This window comes from Indicator indicator, chromosome 18 (assembly GCF_027791375.1).
Source record: "Indicator indicator isolate 239-I01 chromosome 18, UM_Iind_1.1, whole genome shotgun sequence".
NCBI lineage: Eukaryota > Metazoa > Chordata > Aves > Piciformes > Indicatoridae > Indicator > Indicator indicator.
The window spans coordinates 79,087-102,365 of record NC_072027.1 but is presented as its reverse complement, the minus strand read 5'-3'; positions in this window follow the sequence as shown (position 1 = coordinate 102,365).

The following is a 23,279-nucleotide window of genomic DNA, read 5'->3' as shown; positions in this document are numbered from 1 at the left end:
CATGAAAGCAATGGGGATTATGAGTTGGAATAAAAATCACAAACCCCTTTTGTCCATGCATGTCCACATGAGATGCACAAGAACAGGTGAAGGGGATGAGCTGGGCACCCTCCTGCCCTGCTGAAGGTGTGGGGCATCGGAGCAGCTCAGCCCATGCTGTGGAGCTGGGCTCAGGGTGAGCACATACTGGGGAAGAGAATGATCTTGCACATTTTCCATTTAACTAACCACAGACAGTTTGCTTTAAGCACTTTGGTAACTGTGCTGGGGTAGCAGTGGTCTGGTTGCCACAGCCCTCCCATGACCGCTTCCCTATCTGACACCCCAGTGTGCTGTAGAGCTCCAAGGGTGAGACCTCAGCCCTGGCCAAGGAGCCATCTTGTGCCTGGCTCGTGCAGGACAAGTTGAGGAGCTGCAGATGCTGAGAGCACCTGCTTGCTGCTCCTGAAACCCAGTCTTGATAGACCGAAGGTGTTTTCCCCAAATCTCTGGTTGTCTCCACGAGGTACCTGCTTGGTCCCAAGCTTGGCTGCTGCCCATGGAGCCAGCAGCCCTTTTCCATCCCTTCTCCAAGAAGGGCAATACAGCTTTGACTCCAGTCTTGGCCCTAATTACCCATCTGTAAATTGGTACATTTTCCCATCAGGTTTTAAAGCCACTGGCACGAAATGAGGAACACAAAACGAATATTATTCACAGAATCACAGGTTGCATTGGGGCGGAATGGACCCTCCAAGGACATCTTATCCAACCACCCTGCAATGAGAAGAGACATCTCCAACTAGAGCAGGCTGCCCAGAGCCACATCTAGTCTGATCTTGAATGCCTCCAGGGACAGGGCCTCAACCACATCCCTGAGCAGCTTGTTCCAGTGTATCACCATGCTTATTGTGAAGAACTTCCTCCCAACGTCCAACCTAAATCTGCCCTGCTCCAGGATAGCAGAGAAACCTCTGTTGAAGCTCCATGATGCAAACAGAAAGCAATTTTATTGTCTTCTTGTATTTCTTTGCTGCCTTTTTTTCCAGGGTGAGAGCAGGTGGTTGCATACACGAGTGGACTTTTGGTCTAAAGCTTTCACAAGAATGCCTGTACAGCTGGTAAAAGCTTTGAAAAGGAATTTGGTTTATATGTACCTTCTAATATGGCATTTTTTCTATAGCTGTGCTGTCCACCACTGGGTCAATGGTTTCACTAGAGGCACCTGCCCATGGCATGGGATTTGGAACTAGATGATTTTAAGCTCCATTCCAACCCAAGGTATTCTATGATTTTGTAAATTGCTGGCTGGTGACACCCTCAGGACCCCCCTTGGAACACCCTTCATCCCTGTGCTGGGAGTCACTCATGTAGACATGCCTGCTCCCTTGGAAGAGCTTCAAGTCTCACAGTTAAAGCCCTGTGATAAAGAGGGACATTGGCAGCTTCTGCTCTCACAAACTATATGGTCTTAGGAGAGGTGAGACCTTGGCTCTCCAGTCACTTACTGGAGTGGGTAAGAGAAAAGATGTGCAAATAAATGCAGTGTATAATAAAAGGGAAAAATGTCAGAACCGGGTATTTCACACACACTGCAAAACTGAAACCTGATTGTTTTTGAGGGGGGTGTGTGTGTGTGTGTGTGTGCGTGTGTGTTAAAAATTCACTGGCTTTCTTCTTCTTTTTTTTTTCCATTCAGAAATGAGTTATTTTCAAATAAAGAGATGAAGCTTTGTTTAGAAATGAGGAAAATTAGTCCTGTCTTTAAGCAAAGGGGATTTGCAATGGGAATATATTGGGTTGTGGGTGTTCCTGTGTGACAGCTCTGCTTGACACAACAGAAAACCAAATCTGGGCCATGGTGTTTGAAGCATCACCTAAAGAGGGGTGGTGGAGGTGCCCTGCAGATGCACTCACTGGCTGTTTGCTGAGTCAGAGAAGAAATCCTTTTCTTTCTACACTTTCTTATACTTCTTACCGTCTTAAACTGTGTTTTTTCTAGATTTTTTTCCTTTTCTTTGGGCACTTGGACAGCAGAAATGCTCCATCACTACAGGAACACCAGCCCTACTTTTGCAAATCTCCTCATTGTTCTTGCAAGCTCTCCTTTCTTTTTTTATGGCTGTGGCTTTACTTAACCAAAGAGAAGTGGATTTGTTTTCTGCTTGGCCGTAATTATGGTGATGGATTCAGTTTTGCTCAGTGTTGCAGTGCAGCAGGCTGAGAGCTCACACAAGTCATAACATGCATATGGGGGTTTTAAGAATCTGGGTGTTGTAGGGTCTGTTCCTAGTTAGATTCTTCATGTTTTAGCTGGTGTTTTGGAGGAGAGAGCTACAGTAATGTGTTAAGCAGCTGAACGTAAAAGAGTCCTTAACTGCGTTTGACCAGAGATGACAAAGGTTATTAAATGCCAGAGAAAATTTCTCCTCTGCTACCTGTTTTTTGAAAAACTCTGCTTTACTAGAATGCATCACGTAGGTGATTAATACAAAACAAAAGAGAAATCCACTATCTTATAAAGTGCCACACTTGTAGATGAAACAGGTTGGTCTGTTCATTTTCACACAACTCTGGCTTCAAAAAAGTGTTGCAGGAGCCTTTTACAAATATAAACCACCCCCCAACATGAGAGTTAGCAAAACAGTTACAGTCCAATTCCTGCTTATCGGTGCTGGTGCTTACAGATTTTATGCATTATCTGACTCACTCACTTTTACTGAATTCAGCATTATTTAATGGTCTGCCAGAATGCTGCTGAAATGTTACTTTGAACGTGCAGCAAATCCATAGCTTGAAACAGCAATGTGTTGCACAAACAGCACAAGCATCCAGGTATGTTTACAGTGTGGGTGTGGGTCTTGGATGGGGGCTCCTCCTGTACTGGGGACAGGGGGTAGGGCAGTTGAAGTTCACAGATTCATGGATTGCATCAGGTTGGAAGAGACCATCAAAGGTCGTCTTGCCTGCCCCCCCCTGCTATATCCACCCTGTCTCTGGGCCTGGGGCCTCAAACACATCCCTGGGCAACCTGTTCCAGAATTTCACTCCTTTCATTGTAAAATTTGCCCTGTGGAAAGATATCAGCTCCATTTGGGAATGATGGGTGAATCCCACAGCCCAGATTGCACCTGGTCTCAGCCTGTGGGTACCAGAGGTACAGGGAGCAGGAACAGGGTAATTAAGATCAATGCAGTTTATCTCCTGATGTGGGCCATGCAGAAGCAGCTCATTCCACATTTACACCAAGCAGGTGAATTCACTCACATTTCTCTTTATCACTAAACCACCACCTCCTGGTGCTGGGGACCATAACACCATTCTTTACAAAAAAGAAGTGCTGACCATTTATTTCCAAAGAGCTTCCTCGCTTCACATTGGCCTTGCACTGGAGCTGGGGTTTAATTTCTGTGGGCACTGTCACCATCTAGTGGCATCTCAATCCTGGTTTGCAGGAGCAGCCACTGCATGACTTTGCCCCATGGTCACTCATTTCTCCTGCTTATCAACCCTGGCTTTGCCGGTTCTCCAGATAAAAGCCTGCAGGTGTGATGGTAGGTTTATCTGCTGGGCTTTCTCTCTGACCCACCCACGGAGCAGCTCTGCCTGGTTGAATGAGGAGGCCTTCCATGGTAAGCTGTCTCTAGGAGATCAGAGGGTTGTGTTTGAATGCAGAAGCAGTTTGTGTGTGGGGTGTGTTCTTGAACACTCAGGGTACTGCAAAGTGGAAACACTGGGAGTTGGGACTGGCCAAAATAATCTCTGGCACTAACACAGCAGGGAGGGTGTGTGTGTTAATCACATGGCCATGATTATGCTATTTAGTGGTTTGCTTCAGTTCATGCAGGAAATAAGCAGTGAAGATTGCTCGAGTCTCTGTGCTGTCCCCCCCCAGCAGGACACATCCGCTTCTCAGGATCAAAGCCCAGCTCTCGCTTTTTTTGGCTAATGCTCAGGAATCTGGGATGAGTAATGCTGTGCCTTTATCCTAGATTTCTTCACTCCTTGCTGTATCGGTGGCAGCTTTTAGTGGGTTACTGTGATGTCCCATGCATGGATGATGTGTTCATGGCTGCCCCTGGGCCAGAGTTGGGGGGTGGCACCCCTTGCTGTGTGACAGTGCCTTGATTCTACAGGGTTTATTTTGCCACAGGGAAGCCAGCAATGGACCAGTAAATCCAAGCAGTAATTTCCCCTTGCCAAGGCTGAGAAGGGGCAATAAGGAGGACAAAGGTTGTGGTACTGTGCCTGGTATTGTGGCCTTCTCAGAACTGATTTTCAGTGCTATGTGTCCTGCTCAGTTTGCAGAATAATGCAGTTTGTAGGTGCTTCTTCACTAAGTGCAGCTTTGGTTTGAGTTTTCTATGGTTGTGAGTCATGGGTGGCCCATGGTGGAATATCACCATCAACTCTGTGAGGTGCTCTCATGCTTGCTTGTTGGAGGAAGGAGCCATAAAAGTAGTGAGGAAAAGAGTAAAAGTGGGCTTTCCAACAGAGTCTGGGTTAACTAGCAGCCCTGGATTCTGCTGCCATCCCTGTGGGACTCCCTGCAACTACCCCTGTTCCACAGCAGCCTTGGATGTGCACCCTTGGGTGCAGAGCTTGGTGTAGGAGAAACCTTCAGAAAATGGGAAGGTGTTTGGGCTTAATTTTGTAACTTCTACTGCCTTTGGCTTGAGGATTGAAGGTTTCAGCTCCAAGAAGGCAAAAGGTGATATGGTCAGGTCACATCCTTGGGGAGAGCCTCATCCCTGCACAGAATACCATCAAGGGACCCATATTCTGCTGTGGCCTGGCTTAAAATAGCCTTGAACCTTAAATGATGCCACTGCTCATGTCTTGTGTATACCACTGATACCTTCATATGGGTTTTCAGGTTTCCTATTTTAAATTTAAAAGCTGCCTTTCCCTGTCCCTCTGCCTCTTCAGCAGTAAGTACCCTGTGAACATGGAGAGAGCAAACAAGGATCTTCTACAAAAAATTAACATAATTACAACTAAAAAAACCCAGAGCATAACCCTTACAAAGAACAGAAAATGAAAATGATTGCTTTTTAGAGTAATTAAGCTATCTCTGTTGGCTTTTTTTGGTTGTGATTTTTGGGGTTATTTTGGGGTTTTTTTCTTCGATTATTTTAATTTATTATTACTCCTGGCTGGAGGTTGGAGCTAATGAAGCATAATGAAATAGCAAACAGCCAGCTTCTTCAAGATGCCTACTAGCTCCTTATATGATAATTTGATACAAATTACTGAAAGAATGGCCAGGTGGGGTTGGAAGCTCTGGGGTTGGAGACTCCACTACCTCTCTGGGAAGCCTGGACCAGGGCTCAGCACCCTCAGATCAAAGAAGTTTTGTTTTGTTTAGGTGGAACTTCCAGAAAGCTGGAAGGTGTGTTTTATTGATTTATTTTAGTCAAATGTGATGATGATGGGACACATCTCTATAGAGCAGTCATTAATTTCTGGTATTAGCATACTTGTAATGGTGGGAAGAAAGGAAAGAAAGTAATGAGATTGTTGCCAAGCAAGGAAAATTACTCTGTAAAGATCTTTTGTATGTGAACATTTCTGGTGTCTCCCTGGAACCAGGATTGGACTGTGTGATCTTAGAGGCCTTTTCCAGCTGAAACAATACTATAATTTTGAATGGGTTTGTCCTGAGAATGGTGCAGAACACTAAAGGGCAGTTCTGTTCCCCACAATACACAGAGAGTTTCTCTTCAGCTAGAGTGGGATCTGTGTGAGTAGAAGAAATCTTTTGGTCTCCGCTAACTCTGCTCTGCTGTCGGTACTGAGGCTTTGCAGCACATTGGTGGAATTACAACTCTGTGTAAAGAAGTGGTAAAGCTGCTGGCTTCAGTGGGATTCATCACCTGCCTGTGTTCCTCCCCCGTGAAAAGTGCTGGTCATCAGGGTGGGGAGTGGATGGGGCTCTGCTTGGGCAGCACATGTGGACCTTTTGATTACATTGCCATAGCATTTGGAAGAAATGTGCATCTTAACAGCATTGATAACATATTTGTATTTAATTTGCCCTAAAATCTCAGCTTCAAAGGGAGAACTCCCTGGTCATTTTCCACTTATTGAGGCAATTAAAAAAACAATCAAACAAAAACCCAACTACTTTTGAGGTATCACTAATCAAAGTATTTAGTGAGCTTGGTCCTGATTAAAAGGCAGCAAATGGAGGTTGGATTATCTACAGGTACAAGTCCCAGTGTTGTGGAGATCAGGATATGGAAGGAGGAATTAAGGAATTATGCTCACCAAGCAGTCAAGGAATATTAATTCTCAGTTTCAGCTTCATTCCTGTAAGGTCCAAACCTATCATAAAATACCTCAATAGCTCCTCATCAGCTAAAATCAGTTGCTTACCCCCTGTACGTTCCCCATGGAAAGGCAAGTGCCAACAAGTATTGGTGATGCTCTCTGGGCCTGGCTAGAGAAGCTCCCTTAGTTTGCTTGTACAGCAGAGGATGCTTACTGCCAAAATTTGATTCACTTATTGGTATTTGACCGGGGTGCTGTGAGAGGTCTTGTGAGAGGTCATGACGTCTCCAGTGACCACAGGAACTTGGTTTTGCATCTCATGGCAGGGATGGTAAACCTTCAGCTGATGTCTCTCTCAGGCTTTGATCTCTACGTCCAGCATAGCAAACCTGGTTTAGTGCAAGGGGGGGAAATCCACTTAATTCTTCTCCTACTATCCAGAAGATGAATCGGACACGTACTCTGATACTTGCTGCCAAGGTGCTCGCTGGTGTGTTTTGAAATCACCTACAGAGAAACAATGACAGAAACTGTCTTCTGCCCCTGGCAGAAAAGCCAAGGCAAGGCTTTTACAGGTGTTCCCAGGAATCTGGGTTTATACCTTGTGTGAAAGGGCTTTGGATGAGTTTCAGCTGACATCTCATTATCACAGAGCTGTGGTACACCTCCTGGAGAGCTGGAGCACAAAGGCCTCAGTTAGGACTTGCACAAATAGGTAATGGATCTAGACCCATCAAATGCAAGTTCTGACAGCATGGGTCAAACTCATATATGTCAGTCTTTAGGTTTCGCCTTTCTCATTCTCTTAATTGGGTTATTTTTTTCTTAAAATAATTGGCAAAATTTTATGTCATGAAGACAAAAATAAGGTGACTGCTGCTGAGATCTGTGAATGCAATATATTTCCATGTGCTTTGGAGTCCTTGTACGAACCTTTCTGTCAGAAGATGTTGTGTTGTGACCTGCTTTCAGCTGGTGGTCGGAGCATGGGGGCTGCTTTCTGGTGGCAGAAATGTGACTTGCCAGTTTGGATCATGTAAAACAATCTGTGTAGTGATGCCTTGCGGATCAGTCAAGAGTGAGCAAAAACAAACTAAGGTGGAAAACCAAATTAATTCTTTGCACTGATCATTGAAAACTAAAAAAAAAAAAAAATCTTGTCCTTGTCATATTTTAGAGAGCTTTCCAGACACAGCACTTGTGAAAGGAAGAAAGACTCATAATCTCTCAACACCTGAGACAAGGTTTTCACACTGACCAAATCCCTGCTCATCAGTTAAGCTGCAGTCCAGCTTTTTCACCAAATGTTTGTTTAAAAAATGGACTTGATCTCTTTTGAAGAATTCCCAGCAATTTACTGGGAGGGAGGGAAGCCAGTGGGCTGCTTGGATTGCAGCAGACCTGGATGGGCTCACCAACTGGGTTGCTGCAGGATTGGGCATGGATATGTGGTGCTTGGTCTTGTGCTGGACATCCAAGTGTGTCTGAAAATGGGCAGCTGTCTCCTGGTTGTTCTTGCTCCAAGGAAGGAGCAAGCTGTGCTGCAACCATGCATGGTCAATGCCAGGTACGGCATATCCTGTGCGATGGTGCCACAGCCAGGAGATGTTTTGACTATTGCTGTTTTCCTGTCTGTCTCCTAGAAGAGGCCCAGGCAGGAGGTTAGTTCAGGTCCTAACAATTTTCTGCAAGATATTGCTTATTCCACACTGTACACTACATCAGTTCTGTGGATGATGCATTTCTGTACCTTCTGAGCAATTTATGGATGTCTTGGGATTGTAAATCCATGTTGTTTCTCACTGGATGAGTTATGCTGTGTGACACACTCCTTTAGGAGTATGTATTTTTAGGCATCAGCATCTGGTACAAAGCTTAGTATGATGAGGTGAAAATGTGCATTTTGGGTCTTATCCTGAAACATGGCATTACAATTTACTGTCTTGGTGACTATTCCCAGTGGCAGATTTATACATTTAAGCTTGGCCTCTCATGGGGATGTAATGGAGTGAGCTCCCCAAATGGAGATACTCCCCCATGCATATCTCCTAGAATAAGTCCGAGGGGTAAGGCTGAGTCTTGAGAGTCCTATATAAACTCTGGCCAAAATACTTGGATTAAGCCAACAGAAATGGCTGTGTAAGTGATGGAAAGAAATTAGGTTAGTGATGGAAATAGCAATTTCCAGTTTGGGAGCGGAGGGAAAACAATCAGCAGTTATTCCACGGGCTCGTCTGGGCAATGCGTTGCACTTGCCAGAGCTATTGGTGGTGTATTTGCTGCTTTGCCAATTTACCCTATTTTCACAGTTTAAGGGTGTTTTAAGAGAAATGCACACATCATGCTGACTCTGACAGTGAATTTCACTCCAGGTGAGCAAAGGGAATTCCTAGGGAGCCCTTACAGCTAAAGATTTCTATCCCATGAAGAGAGGCACAGTTCAATTCCCCAAGGGTTCCTTGGACATCCAGGTATTGGTGGGTATTGTAGAATTTAGGACTATAAAACTACTGCTGGCTTTACAACCACCCTGTCAATAAGGATCACTGAATCCTACAGGATGTGTCAGGAGAGGATATAAACCAGCTTCCATGGGTTTGCAGCACTCTCTAATGCCTTGTAATGTTTTTATAGCTCTGTGCTGCTTGCACCCCTGTTGCATGAGGATTTCTTACAATCAGTGCTGAGGCAGTGAGGAGCTGAATTGCTGACACGTGAATTTGTGGAGTTTGAACCCTTCCTGGACTTGCTTCTCAGCTCTCCAGTGCTGGAGGCACTGCAGTGGCTGCTGTCACAGTCATGAATTCTGAGCTGAGAAAGGGGAGAAGCTTGTGGAATAGTTTGTCATGTCTAGAGTCAACTTCAAGCTGCAGCAGCGTTACAGAATCAAGCAGGCTGGAAGAGACCTGTGAGATCAAGTCCAACCTCTCACCCAACACCATCTAATCAACTAACCCATGGCACTAAGTGCCTCATCCAGTCTGTTTTTAAACACTTCCAGGGACGATGACTCCATCACCTCCCCAGGCAGCTCATCCCAATGGCCAATCTCTCTTTCTGTGAAGAATTTCATCTTAACATCCAGCCTATACCTTCCCCGGCATAGCTCTTCTCCTTCTGTCCTCTCCTTCTGTCACTGGCTGGCTGGGAGAAGAGACCAACTCCCACCTGGCTACAACCTCCTTTCAGGTAGTTGTAGAGCTTGGCACTGCTCTTGCTCTGCACAGAGATGTGAGGCCCCAGACTTGCTTTTATCGTCTGAAGAAACAAAGTCTTCAATGAATGAAACCAGATGTGCAAGATTGTCCTGAAAGATCTACAATCTTTTGATAAAGAACTTGAGCCAGGAACCTTGGAAAGGCACATAAAATCATCCACAGAATTTAGAAAGCACTCATGGAATTTATTCTTGGCAGCCAAATGTAAACATGAGCTATGCAAATATTGTCTTTTAACTGCACTGTACTCGCTCCTGGCACTGCCAATCAATCCTTGTGCTGTAGGACTCCAGCATGCTCTGTCTACTCCTCCTTATCCTCCATAACTCATGGGGGATCACTGGTCAGGAATAGGGCTGGGGGTAATTCCATGGATGTTTTCTTCACCAAACAGAACAAAAAAAACCCCAAGGAGCTGTGAGGAGAGGAGTTCTAGAGCAAATGGGAGTTAATTCCTGAAATGAACCAGATTGGTGTAAAACCCCTGTACAAACAGCTGTGTTCAGTTTGGACAATTCCCACTGCCCAGATTGGTTTCTCCAACAGACCCACCATGGATTAGTCAGTATAGACTGTCTGTCCTTCCCCAACAACCAGCATGTGTTGCAATGTATTGTTCCATGGAACAAGCTAAGTCAAAACTTCTTGAGAGCTACTGAAATGCAGATAATCTGAAAAAGAAAATCCTAGAACTGTTTTGGATGAAAAGCCCTTTAAGTTCATCATGTCCGACTGTTCTCTAGCTTCACCAAGTCTGGTGCTAAACCATGTCACTCAGCACCACATCTCTGTGTCTTCTTAAAATGGCTTGAATCAGAAGATGGAGGAGAATTCCCAGAGACTGGTTTGGTGGTTTTAAATACCCAAAGTTAATGACTAACTTTTCTCCAGGAGTCTTATTTTCACCTTATTACATTCAGTAACAGTTATTGGAACACAAAATCATAGAATCAGAGAATGCATTGGGTTGGAAGGGACACTTGGAGGGCATGTTGTCCAGCCTCCCCACAGTGAGTAGAAACATCAGCAGCCTCCATCAGGTTGCTTAGGGCCCCATCAACATAGAATCATTTCTGCTGGAAAAGACCTTTTATGCTGCAGTGATGGATCTGACTATTAGATGAGGTGTGGTGCACCCAGTCCAGGTTAGGAAACAGGCAGAAATGACATCTGGGGTGGAGGTAGGATGGGTGAACCCAGTTGATGCCATTCCCATGACACGTGGGGAGCAGCACAATAAATGGGAGAGCCAGAATTTTCCAGGTGAATCTCAAATGAAATTAAATCATTTGTATTTGCTTTCATATGGGGATGTCTGATATTATCTGTCTACAGTATTAGTCTCTGCTGCTGTCTTTGAAGCTGCTAATTGACATTAGGGTGGTGTGTTGGTTTCCATGTTAGGCATGATTTTGGAATGAACCTCAGTTTTCCAGACCAATGGGCATTTTCATGGTATTACCCACTACCACGTGATGCTGCATATTCTTCATCAGCAGCTGCATTCAGGTTTGGGCATCACTGGGGTTTGAGGTTTGTCTGTAGCTAATTAAGGACTGTGAGAAGGGCCAAAATATTCAGGGTGTTGGAGAAGAGAGATGAAACCAGTGAAATATGGCAAGCTTAGCCAAGCGACGCTTGAGGTGCTCATGGCTTCTGATGGTGAAGGTGTTCAGTACTGGGGATGCCACTGTTCATTATGCAGCATGTGGAGAGACAGTTAAGAGTGGCTAGAAGCAAAATGCTGATGAAATATCAGGATATGCCCTTGGAAATGAGATCTTTAAAGGCCAGCTTAATCCCTTGAACACTGCATTGCTATAAATCTCTGGGAGTTTAGTAGAGAGCAATCCCAGAGGGAGAAATGCAGTCTGAAGGAGCCCAGGAGCACTTCACAGGCCTTGCTTCTTTGGTTTTGGGTGTAACTGTTGACTATTGCAATGGGCCTACGTTAGGTATGAGCTGGATTTGCTTTGTGCAATGGCTGGAGTTTTTTTGGATTATGAGTTCTTAGATGATGGCCGCAAAGGAATTTTAATTAGGAGAGTAAGAAAGGTTCTGCTGAGAGACAGGCAAACCACAATAATTATTGGCAGTGAGAAAGTCAGCAAAGAGCATGTAATCTGGAGGTTTGTAGAGGTCGTCATTTTCAAAGATACTGTGAAAGAACGTTTCATAAAGCAAATTACTTAAAATGGCAGTAATGTCCACTCCCATGCTTTAGCCAGTGTTCAGCTGCACTTCCAAGCTTTAATGAACACAAAGGTGAGGATCAAACTAGCTGTGTGGCCACTAAATCAGTGCAAAGGTCAGGGTCTCTGGAAACACCCACCGTGAAATGCTGATTTTTTTTTTTTTTTTTTTTTTTGTCTGTGGAAGCATCCAGAGTCTAGCAGGTGACTGAGACACAGAAGAGCTCTTCACTTCAAACTTATCCATCTCAGTACACAACAGATCCAAAATCCTTTGACAAATGGGACAACCTGCACAGTTTAAACCCATTTTTGTAGGAGTCCATATTTCATAGAATGCTTTAGTTTGGAAGGGACATTTAAAGGTGGTCATTTTCACATGCACCTCTTGAAACCAAATATTGAAACATCAAAATAAAATGACCCTTTACATTTCTCTTTAGGACACAGAGGGTAACCTTGCTCTCCTCTCCAGGATCCTCAATGCCAAGTAATCCGGCAAGGAGATCCCCACCATGCCGGCAGGATGCATCTCTTTCACTGTATTCTGAGTTTAACATGACCACCTTCACATGAAAATGCTCTTGGAGCTGTAAAGTGCTTGTCTGGCTAAATCCAACCCCCTGCTTCAGTCTGCAAAATTCTCCTCTGCCACTTCTGTGCATAAGAGCAGGGTCCCAAAGTGTCCCTCAGTGCTACTGATAAAGCTTTAAATTTTCTTTGTAGATGGTCAGTTGATGGGATAGGCAGAATTGCTACATACACAGTTGAAGGCCAGTATGGACAGGATATCTTTAGTGGGCAGCCACTGCTTGACCTAGAAGACATGCCTGGGCTGAGCCAAGTGCACACCTACGAGCTTCTCATGGGAATGGTTCTTCCGTCCTAAATAAGGGCACCTCTTGGCTTTTGTGGTATCCTGTGTTTCCATCTTGTGAAAGTATGTCAGTAGAAACCTCTGAAAAGATCATATCCTTGTTCCAGGTATTCTCCTCTGGCCCAGGATGAGCCTCTAGTAAGGCTGTTCCACTAGTGGAAATGGGTGGCCTAGCTTAGGTGTATTCAGAAGGCTTAGCAGGAGACGTGGGACTGAGAGCTCTAGGTGAGTGGTTGGACTCAAAGATCTCAGAAGCCTCTTCCAGCCTCAACAGTTCTGTGATTCTGTACCTAAGTTTCTTAGACTCTGTGACCTTGTTCCTCTCCCTGGTGAAGCTGTCTCTCAGTGCATCAGCAAACAGAGCTGCTGCTGAAGGTGCAGTAGGTTGGTGTCTGTAAGGACACCACCAGTGTTTGCAGCAGATGTCAGCTGGCGAGGAGCCTGTCTCTAACGCAGGCACCACAGAGCTTCACAATAACTGCCTGGGGCCAGATGGCCAAGTGGTGGTCATCCTTGCAGGGTAGGGCAGGTCTTTAACCTCCTCATGTCGTGTTCACAGTGAACTGGGAGGGGTAGCAGGAACTTGCACTTTCTGTTATGGATGCTGCTAATTAGTCCAAATGCTTCTGTAACATGCAAGGAGATTTCAGGCTGTGCACACCATTAATGCTTATTTGTAATGGAGTAAACAGCACTGGGCAGGCCACACTGCTAACAGCTAACAGACTCCTGACTTGGGAGACTGTTAGAGGTTGCCCAACGTATGTGGGAAGTAGGTTTTGCAATAGTATAGCTGCATATTTTACTGGTGTCCAGTGGCTGATGAAAGCAGCAGTGTTGGGTGGCCACCACAGACAGTATCTTGTGCTGCTGCTGCTTAGAGGGTTATTGGATACCCACATCTGTTACTGGGAGCTGCAAGGTCTTGCTCCTCCCTCGCTGTCATGTGTTTGTCTGGCATCAAGGGGAGAAGGAGCATCCCAGGAGGTGGTGGGTTTGGTGCTTGGTGCCACCTTTGGACATGAACCATGGAACCCTGGCTTTGCCCAGGGCAGAAACTTTATAAAACAAGGTTCATCTCCTGTTGATAAATGCTGCAAAGACCGAAATTAAGCAGATCCATTTGCAGAGGTGGCTGGACTTTCCCTCTGTACTTCTTCCCATCTGAGACCACCGCAACCACTGAGGAACCAAGCCACTCAGTCCTTGTAAGTGGCAGGTGCTGCCTGTAGAAGTAAAGTAAATGGCAGACCAGAAGACACACCATGAGATGGTAGCTCTCACCATTTATTACAAAGCGCATGACACATCAGAAAAAGGCAAAGGAACCCACATCTGGCTGAAGCAGAAAGCAGATAACACAATGCGTCCTGGATGGTGAATGTGTGCTCACTACCACCAGCAGAACCCAGCAGTGCTGGCCTCAACCCAAAACCCAGTAGCAATGTGGAAGCTTTTCTTAGAATGGTGATTATCTGTGATGGATCTGGGAAGTTTGGTTCTGGTTTGTGGTGAGTTAAAAATTCCCCCCAAACCTTAAATTTGCCAGACCATCTCAGCTGGAAGCAAATTAAAGCTGTATTTACAAGCAAAACTGCAATCTACAATGAAATGCAATGAATATGTACAAAATAGACAGTATTTACAATTGATAAACAGCACAGACCCCCCTGGCCAAAGACCAGGGGAAGCTAATAGCTTCTCCCTCCCTGCTCCCCCCTTACCTCCCTGTACAAAAAGGGACAAGAGACAGAGCAGAGAGATGCTAGGCTTAGCCAACACAACCAAGGTCAAACAGAAGCAAATTACTATCTGCCAGCCTGAGGAAAGCGAGAAGAGAGAGAGATTGTTTTGGTACAAGTAGTTTAAGTCCCTTATTTCTCCAGTGGGATTGTTTAGAATTATTGTTATTTTCCTTTTTACACCCAATAGTGACTTATTTACATTTTATCACTTTCTGTTCAAGATCTGTGAAAAAAAATTATGGTCATAGCCTAAAACTACCATATGGTTCAAGCCTACATGCCCACAGCCAGGAGTACTCCGATTGATGCAAGGTGTAGTTGCAGGTTAGCAACACAGGAAGGGGATGAAATATGGTAAAAAAGGAGCTCTTGGTGTTTTCCTGTCAGTGAATGTGTTTCGCATTGGGTGGAGGAGCCATAGCCTTATACACAACCACACCTCTGTAAAGATTATAACTGTGTCTGGCTCTGCTTCAGTATTTCTTGAGCAAATCCAGTGGAAACTGCTCCTTAGCTCCTACAGCCTGCAACATGCATGTACCATTTAAGTTTCCAGTTAAAAATCTCCATAATAAGGTAGTGTGAAAGGGCCTCAGCAACTGTTCCTGAGCTCATTTCAAGGGAGAAGGGAATGTGCTTATAAATAAGGTGTAATTAGATGTTGCTGGCTGAAAACATGATCTATGAGGCTTTTCTTCATATCATTAGAGATTGTGTTGTTGCAAAGCACAGAAAAAAGCACGCAGCACCTTTAAGCAGTGAATTTGAACATTCGGAGGCAAAAGGAGGAGTAGTAGGAGGATGTAGGTCAAGTGCTTCAGGAAGATGCCAGGCAAATGCTCAAAGAACCACAAGATTGGCTTTTAGAAGTGTCAGAAGTATCTGCCAGCACTTCAGCTGTGGGTATGGAATCAATTTGGCTCCTATTAGAGGAAAATTAAAACAAAAAAAGGAGCAAAATAGTAAGGTTCCTGGGTACTGCTGCTGTGCAGTATGGGGACACCTTGACACATACAGCTCCTGGGGGTCCTTGGTTAGGATCCTACTTCCATAAGGTGTCATACCCATAACCTGCTGCTGTCAACATCATCCTCTTGAGCTGTCTCTGTCACAACCTTGCTTGACTGATCGTTGTTCCCGCTCGTAGGAGTGTAATTAGCCGAGCCCAGCGAAGATTTAGAGGGAGAGATTGCTTGTGCTTCCTTTGGGTGAAGTGTGCACAGTGGAGGAGTATGATTTTATGATTGGTTTCCCTGATTTCAGAGGTATTAAAGGATGTTTCAGTCTATATGACACTGAGGAAATTTGGGAGGCTAGGTCAGACCTGCCACTAACTGTGGGGTTTTTTTTGGTTTTGTTTGTTTGGGGTTGGTTTGTTTGTGTGGAGGGTTTTTGTTTGCTTGCTTTTTTTCTGGGGTTTTTTTGGTGTTGTATGGGTTTTGGGGTTTTTTTGAGAGTTTGAGCAAAAGGGCTTTTAAATTTTGGAGGACCATCAGACTGACCCAGAACAAAACATCTCAACTAAAATGATATGAGCAAGTAGTGCTTCAGCTTTGCTGTTTGACCTTTTCCAGTCTCCCCAAAAGCCCAACCGGGCACCAGATTCTTGTTTTGTCACAGGGAAAGGATTTGAATCCAGTTTAGTTGTGCTTGGACTGTGCCTTTTCCACAGAGCTCACGAGGTTCGGGCTGGCAGGCTTAGCCTGAGGAAAGCTTCACCACTGCAACAACTTTATTTTGGGGGCTGGAGAGACCTGATGTTTGTAAGGGACCTGTGCACAAACACTGCTGCTTTTTATGAAGAACCCATTGAATAACCATCATTAAAATGAACTATTTTGGCTTAGTTTGACTTTTAAAGCCCGAAATTAATCCTGAAATAACCCTCTAAATCTCCCAACTCCTTGCTGCAAAGTTAAAGCTTTCAGGATCTTTTGTTTTAATGTGACACCAGCTCTAGAAATGGTTATGATTTTGTACAAGCTTGTCATAAAATAGCTGCTTCCTTGCCCACAGAAAGAGCACCTGGCTCTTCATTTGAAAGGGAGAAAACCTTGTATTATTTCTGCTGCAACCTACTTGGATTTGAGAAGCTCCACACAGAGCATTGCTCTGCACCTTTGTTTTGATGTTTTGCTGATTGTAGAGGTTTAGAGGCATTTTTGGGTGGTTCTTGCAACTGCTTCAGCTGCTTGGTCTCAGCCTGGGCTGTGCTCATGGCACAGTCTCTGGTTTAGAGACTGGGGTGTGAAGAGTCAGGGCAGGAGGAGAGAAGAGACAGCTCCATGGCTCTAGGCTTTGAGCTGGATGGAAATGATGGTGGGATGGGAAGAGGGTGACCTCTGTATGACTGAGCTGCTCCATGAGAGCTTGTTTAGGCCAAACAAACTATGAGAAGAGAAAGGAAGACCTAAACTAGGTCAGACTTGGCTTCAAAGACAAATGAAATGTTAGTGCCTTGTGTGTGACCTGGGCTGGGAAAGCTCACAACCTGTTTCCACTTTGGGGTTCAAATGGCCTTGTTTGTGCACTGCACATGTTCACACTGAGCAGCTGCTGCAGACGATCTGTGAGAGCCTGTGAACAAGGTACCTTACATGAAGGCTGGGATATGAGGGCTGGTGTTGGTGCCCAACTCCAAAACCAGCCTCAGAAGGTGCCTTTTCTACAGTAACATAAGGAAAAGGCAGAAGGGAAGGTAGTCTTCCTTCTCCCTGCTTCCTCTGCACACTGCAGACTCAAACCAAGAAGAGTTTGCAGCCTGTGAAATGCCATCCATGGCTTTGACAGTGATGCATGTGAGTTTTAGTCCTTGGGGAATTTCTAACTTGTCATCTCCAAATTATGAGGTTAAACTCAGAGCAGCTACAGGGATGCCCATCAAAAGGGGACAGAGCACAGTGCAAATTTTACTGGTCTTAAAATAACTCATGCCCATGTTGACTGAGAGCTCATTGAAGGAGGGTTATGACAACTGAGCTCCCAAGGGAAGCAGGAAAGCTAAAATCAAGAGATGGTTTCTCTCCAGAGCATAAGAAGCTATTAATTGTCAGGATAAATGATGCTGGTCATATTTTCTGAGGGCTTTGCTCAGTTTGATGGCTGTTCTTAATCCCATTCCTGCAGCAGAAGCACTTGATAGTTCCAGTCTTCTTAGAATCAAAGAATTGTTTAGGTTGGAAAAGACTTTTAAGATCACTTGAGTCCAGCTGTTGTTTTGCTGGAGTCCTAAAATTGATTTAGAAGGAGACAAGACCAAATATGATCTGGTGACATAGAAACATCAGCTGCTAATCACAAGTTCTGGGAAACGTTCTGACTGTCCTGTTTCATACTTCAGTGGGAGTTTCTTTTTTGCCTACTTTAAAGCAGATTTAAAGAGATTTTTGTCTCTACTTGTGGCAGTTTAGGTTGGGTGCCCCCTCCTACTGCCACATAAATTACACCTCTGTTGTCCTGGGTGCCCACCCAATAGGGGTGGACACAGGAAACGGCATATTCCTACCCATAAATCCTGTGCCCTATAAATCCATCTGCAAAGTCATTATCTCTCTCTTTCTTCCCACTCTGCTCCCATGGGAGATGTCCTCTCTTATCGGGTAATGCTGGGGGAGTATCCTCTTGGCCTTTTAGGCCTGTCTAGGCCTAATGCCAGGAGGAGAATGGAGGGGAGACAGTCTCAGACCTGGCCAGCCTGAGACTTGCTAGCAGTGGAAGAAGGAGGCGGGGAAGAAAGAGCCCTGGGGGTTTGGGTATACCCTCAGGTGTGGGGAGAAGGGAAGGATTGGGAAGCCTCTGGGTGTTATGTAAGGGGCTCTGTATGCTTTTGGGATATTCTTGCCACTATGCTGGACTTCAGCAAGGCCTTTGACACTGTCCCCCACAGCAAACTCTTGGCCAAACTGGCAGCTTGTCGCTTGGACAGCAGCACTCTGCGCTGGGTTAGGAACTGGCTGGAGGGCCGAGCCCAGAGAGTGGTGGTGAATGGTGCCACATCCAGCTGGCAGCCTGTCACTAGTGGTGTCCCCCAGGGATCAGTGCTGGGCCCCATCCTGTTCAATATCTTTATTGATGATCTGGATGAGGGGATTGAGTCCATCATCAGTAAATTTGCAGATGACACCAAGCTGGGAGCAGGTGTTGATCTGTTAGAAGGTAGAAGGGCTCTGCAGAGGGACCTTGACAGGCTGGACAGATGGGCAGAGTCCAACATGATGGCATTCAACAAGTCCAAGTGCTGGGTGCTGCACTTCGGCCACAACAACCCCATGCAGAGCTACAGGCTGGGGTCAGAGTGGCTGGAGAGCAGCCAGGTGGAAAGGGACCTGGGGGTACTGGTTGACAGGCACCTGAACATGAGCCAGCAGTGTGCCCAGGTGGCCAAGAGAGCCAATGGTATCCTGGCCTGCATCAGGCATAGTTTGGCCAGCAGGAGCAGGGAGGTCATTGTACCCCTGTACACAGCACTGGTTAGGCCACACCTTGAGTACTGTGTCCAGTTCTGGGCCCCTCAGTTTAGGAAAGATGTTGAATTGCTGGAGCATGTCCAGAGAAGGGCAACGAGGCTGGTGAGAGGCCTTGAGCACAAGCCCTGTGAGGAGAGGCTGAGGGAGCTGGGACTGTTTAGCCTGGAGAAGAGAAGGCTCAGGGGAGACCTCATTGCTGTCTACAACTACCTGAAGGGAGGTTGTAGCCAGGAGGGGTTTGGTCTCTTCTCCCAGGCAACCAGCACCAGAACAAGAGGACACAGTCTCAAGCTGCGCCAGGGGAGGTTTAGGCTGGAGGTGAGGAGAAAGTTCTTCACAGAGAGAGTGGTTGGCCATTGGAATGTGCTGCCCAGGGAGGTGGTGGAGTCACCATCCCTGGAGGTGTTCAAGAGGGGATTGGACGTGGCACTTGGTGCCATGGTTTAGATAAGCATGAGGTGTAGGGTGACAGGTTGGACTCGATGATCCTTGAGGTCTCTTCCAACCTTCTTGATTCTTGATTCTAATTTGTAGTTTTCTGTAGCTTCACCAAATGCTTTTCCATTTAAACTTTCCATCACTCTCCAATCCGTTTCTGTGAGTCTCATTCTTTTGTCCCTTTTGGGGCAAGAGAGGACCCAAACCAGGACACTACTATTACAAGCCTTAGAACAGTGTGGTGGTGGAAACCAGGGAGGAGACTGCTAGAGCTCTGAAAAAAGGGGGAAAGGGAACAGCTTTGCTGGAGCTAAATCCAGAGATGTGGCCTGCAGTTGAAGACATTCAAGCAATACTCCACTCTTCAAGCAGTGGGTGTTTGTGGACATGGAACCAGTGAGACCATGCCAGGTTGTGATGGATTCCATGTATTTAAAACCTTACAACTAACACAGAGTGATGCTGAATGTATCCTGCAATGCAGCTGTTTGAGGAACACCAGCCAGTGCTGGAAATGAGCAGCATTATTTCGTTGGTGCACACAAAATGGAAGAGAAACTCTCTCCAAATTTGTGAGCATCCTGCCAAAACCTCTCCAAACTTGTAATTCTGCAGGAGAAGTCACCTGAGGTGGAGGAGAGCCAAGGCTCCTGAAGCCTAAGCTAAGCAGCGTTCCTTGTTTTGCTGCACTGAGTGAGTGACTGTCACAGCCAAAGTGACCTCAGATGGAAGGAGGAAAGGTGTGATCCCATCTAGGTGAAGGAACCCAGCCTGAGCCTAGAAGATGCTTTGCAGTGCAAAAGAGACCCCATCACAGCAGAGGTGCAGGGAATACCAAAACATGAATGTAAATGCGGTATTTATGGCTTTCAGGTTGGCAGCTGATGAGCACCTTAATGTCTTGCCAGTAACAATGCTCTTAAATGTTGAAAGAGAAGCTTCGGGCCATGAAAAGTGAGGAAGAATAATTCAGGGCTTTCGGGGATAACCGTACAGAAATGTCAGAGTAGGTGTACAGGGAAATGAGAGATAAAATCTTCATTTGTTTCAGGGAAAAGGGCAATCATTTGGGGGTTGAAAGTGAGTTGAAAGATTCATCTTATTACTGAAGGAATGGGTGATTAAACAGTTCAGGAGGAATCTGGGGTTGTCTTCGAGGTCCCAGGGAAGGTCTCAGCAAACTGCAGAATTTGAACCAGCTAAGAGAAAAGTCAGGTCACATCTCTGAGATCCAGCTCCTTGAGGCAGGAGACAACCGTGAGAGAGCAGCTCTCCTCCTTGAGGGCAAGGACTGAGAACTGCCTGCAGCGAAGGAGAATGTTGTTCCATGCTTCTCCCCGAATCTTATGTTTTGAGAAGGTGTTTCTTGGGTGGGCTACAAGCATCCTGTGTGAGATGTAATTTTCTTGGTGAAGGGTGAAAATATCTGTCAGGAAGGTAAACAGGAGCATGAGAGAGCAGCTATATGTACATATGCCAACTTATCTGGACAGACTGGATGCAGATAAAGTGCTTGTGTCACAGCTCTGACAAAGTTTTGGGGATTAGAAGAGAAGTCTTGTCCCCTTGGCGCAGCATGGCTGACACTCTGCCCCACCAGCCCAGCTTCACTGCCCAGCCCAGCCATGGATTCAGGTCTGACCAAACCTCCTGAGGTGGAACCTGGATTTGCACCCTTTCAATATCCACCCTAAAACATGGCAGAGCCTGTTTTCAGGGCAGAGGGGAACTGCCCAGGACCTTCTTGGCTCAAGGATACGGTGTAGTAGCACCATCCAGGCACAGTGATTCAACCACTTCCCTGGGAAGCCTATTCCAGCCTTTGAGTACCCTTTCACTATCGAAGCTTTTCCTAGTGTTCAACTTAAACCTGCCCTGGCAATTTTCCCCCTGTATCCAATGGGAATCTCCCTAAGTGTAACTGGTACATGTTACCCCTCTTCCTTTCTATGTGACTCCTTGTGAAAGGAGTCATCTTATTCTTTGTAAAGTAAAACAATTTCTCTCCAACTGCTGAAGTGAAATCATAAAAGTTTATTTCATACATGAATACATGAGAGGAACCTGGGGACACAGTAGTCTGACAGTGTTTGAAAGCTTCATGGGGGCTACTTCTATTATTTGGCTCTATTATTATTATCTGTTAGTTCTATTAGCTCATAATTCTATGATTTAGTTTTCTAGTTCTGTGATTGAGTTTTGTGATTTAGTTCTACGGCTGGTTCTTAGCTTTGCCAGGTGTAGTTTTTGCACACTCATGAAAGCATGCATGGATTTGAACACAAACCTTGCTACTACATTTGGTTTTCAGGTTGGTTGGTTTTTTTTGGGGGTGAGGTGGGGTGGTCTGAGTTCATATCACTCCTAAGCTCATGGACAGAGGGGCTGCAGTGGCATCCTGGAGCTCTCAGACAGGGCTGTCAGTGCAGCCTCACTAGTGGCCATCTTCATGTCTACAGACCCTCAAACCTTCCTGAGTACTTTCAGTCCTGCTGGAGAACACCTGATCTGTTAAAACACCAGCATCACTAGATGGCACATTTGAGCTGCTCTTCTCTGGCCAGCACACCACAAGCCAGGCAGCGAGATTTTTTGTTTCCTCCTCAATTTAGTTTTTTTTTTATACATTTGTGATTGCTTCTGTCAGCAGGGTACATATAACACATCCCAACCTGCCCTACAGCTCTGCCGTGTCCCTGCTTCTCCACTCAGCATTCCAGGGATGGACCAGAGTAGAGCTGTTACTCTGCTGTTCTTCTCCAGCACTTACTGTAAGTCCAAGAAATTCCATATAATGAACAAACCAAACACTTTGTTGTTATAAAAGTTATCTTTTAGCATGCTTTATGAATTATATAGATGTATAAATAATTGGGATTTTAGCATATTTTATGAATTCTGCCTTGGTATAAACAACTGCTGACAAAATATTGGTAATCAGAACACCTCTCCTAGGGAGACAGACTGAGAAAGTTGGGGCTATTCAGCCTGGAGAAGAGAAGGCTCCAAAGAGACCTTATTGTGGCCTTCCAGTATCTGAAGGGGGCTACAGGAAAGCTGGGGAGGGACTTTTTAGGGTGTCAGGTAGTGATAGGACTAGGGGGAATAGAAAAAAAATAGAAATTGGTAGATTCAGATTGGATGTTAGGAAGAAATTCTTTCCCATGAGGGTGGTGAGACACTGGAACACGTTGCCCAGGGAGGTGGTGGAAGCCTCGTCCCTAGAGGTTTTTAAGGCCAGGCTGGATGTGGCTCTGAGCAACCTTATCTAGTGTGAGGTGTCCCTGCCCATGGCAGGGGGGTGGAACGAGATGATCCTTGAGGATCCTTCCAACCCTAGCAATTCTGTGATTTTAAATGATGAGGCTGATGTCTATGTGCATGTGTGTATGGGGTTGGTGTTTAGTGTTAGCTGCTGCCTTATTCTTTCATGATAATTTAACTGTATTTAACTGTGAGTGATGTTTCTCAGGGCTGAGAGGCCTAGATGTCTAGGATGGAGTGGATGAAAGAGCAGAATTTTGTCTAAAAGAGGAAAGTCACATCCTTAGGGGATGCTCAGCAAGCTGCTGTAACTTGTCCTGCTTGCTGGACTTAATCCAGGCTGGAAGCAGAAAGGGAAACAAATCTCCACCGATCTCTGGAAGCCAGCATCCCCAGGAAACGGGCTGCTTCCAGCCTCAGCAGAAGTGTCACACGTTTGGTAATGCTTTGGCTTGTGCTGGGGAGATAATGTCTGCTCCAAACTCCACTGGGATCCATGCAAAGGCTAAACTGAGCCTAGCTTACAGCAGAGGAGCATCTGAGCTATTTTCTCACCTATATCTGAACAATCAGGTAGAGGGTTTGCTCTGATCTTCTCTCCGAAGTGGAATGGAAGCATTCCTTATCTCTGCCACATGGATTTAATTTGCAAAATCTTTTTCACCATTGTTTTGCAGGACTTTCATCCTGCACCTCCCTTTATTTTTGTATAAAGACCAAATCAGGAAGATTGATAAGCAAGTCTCAACTTTATTGTTCAAAAGCACAGCTTATATAGCATCTTCGGCTAAATATGCACAGGTGGCATAATTCTATTGGTACATCTT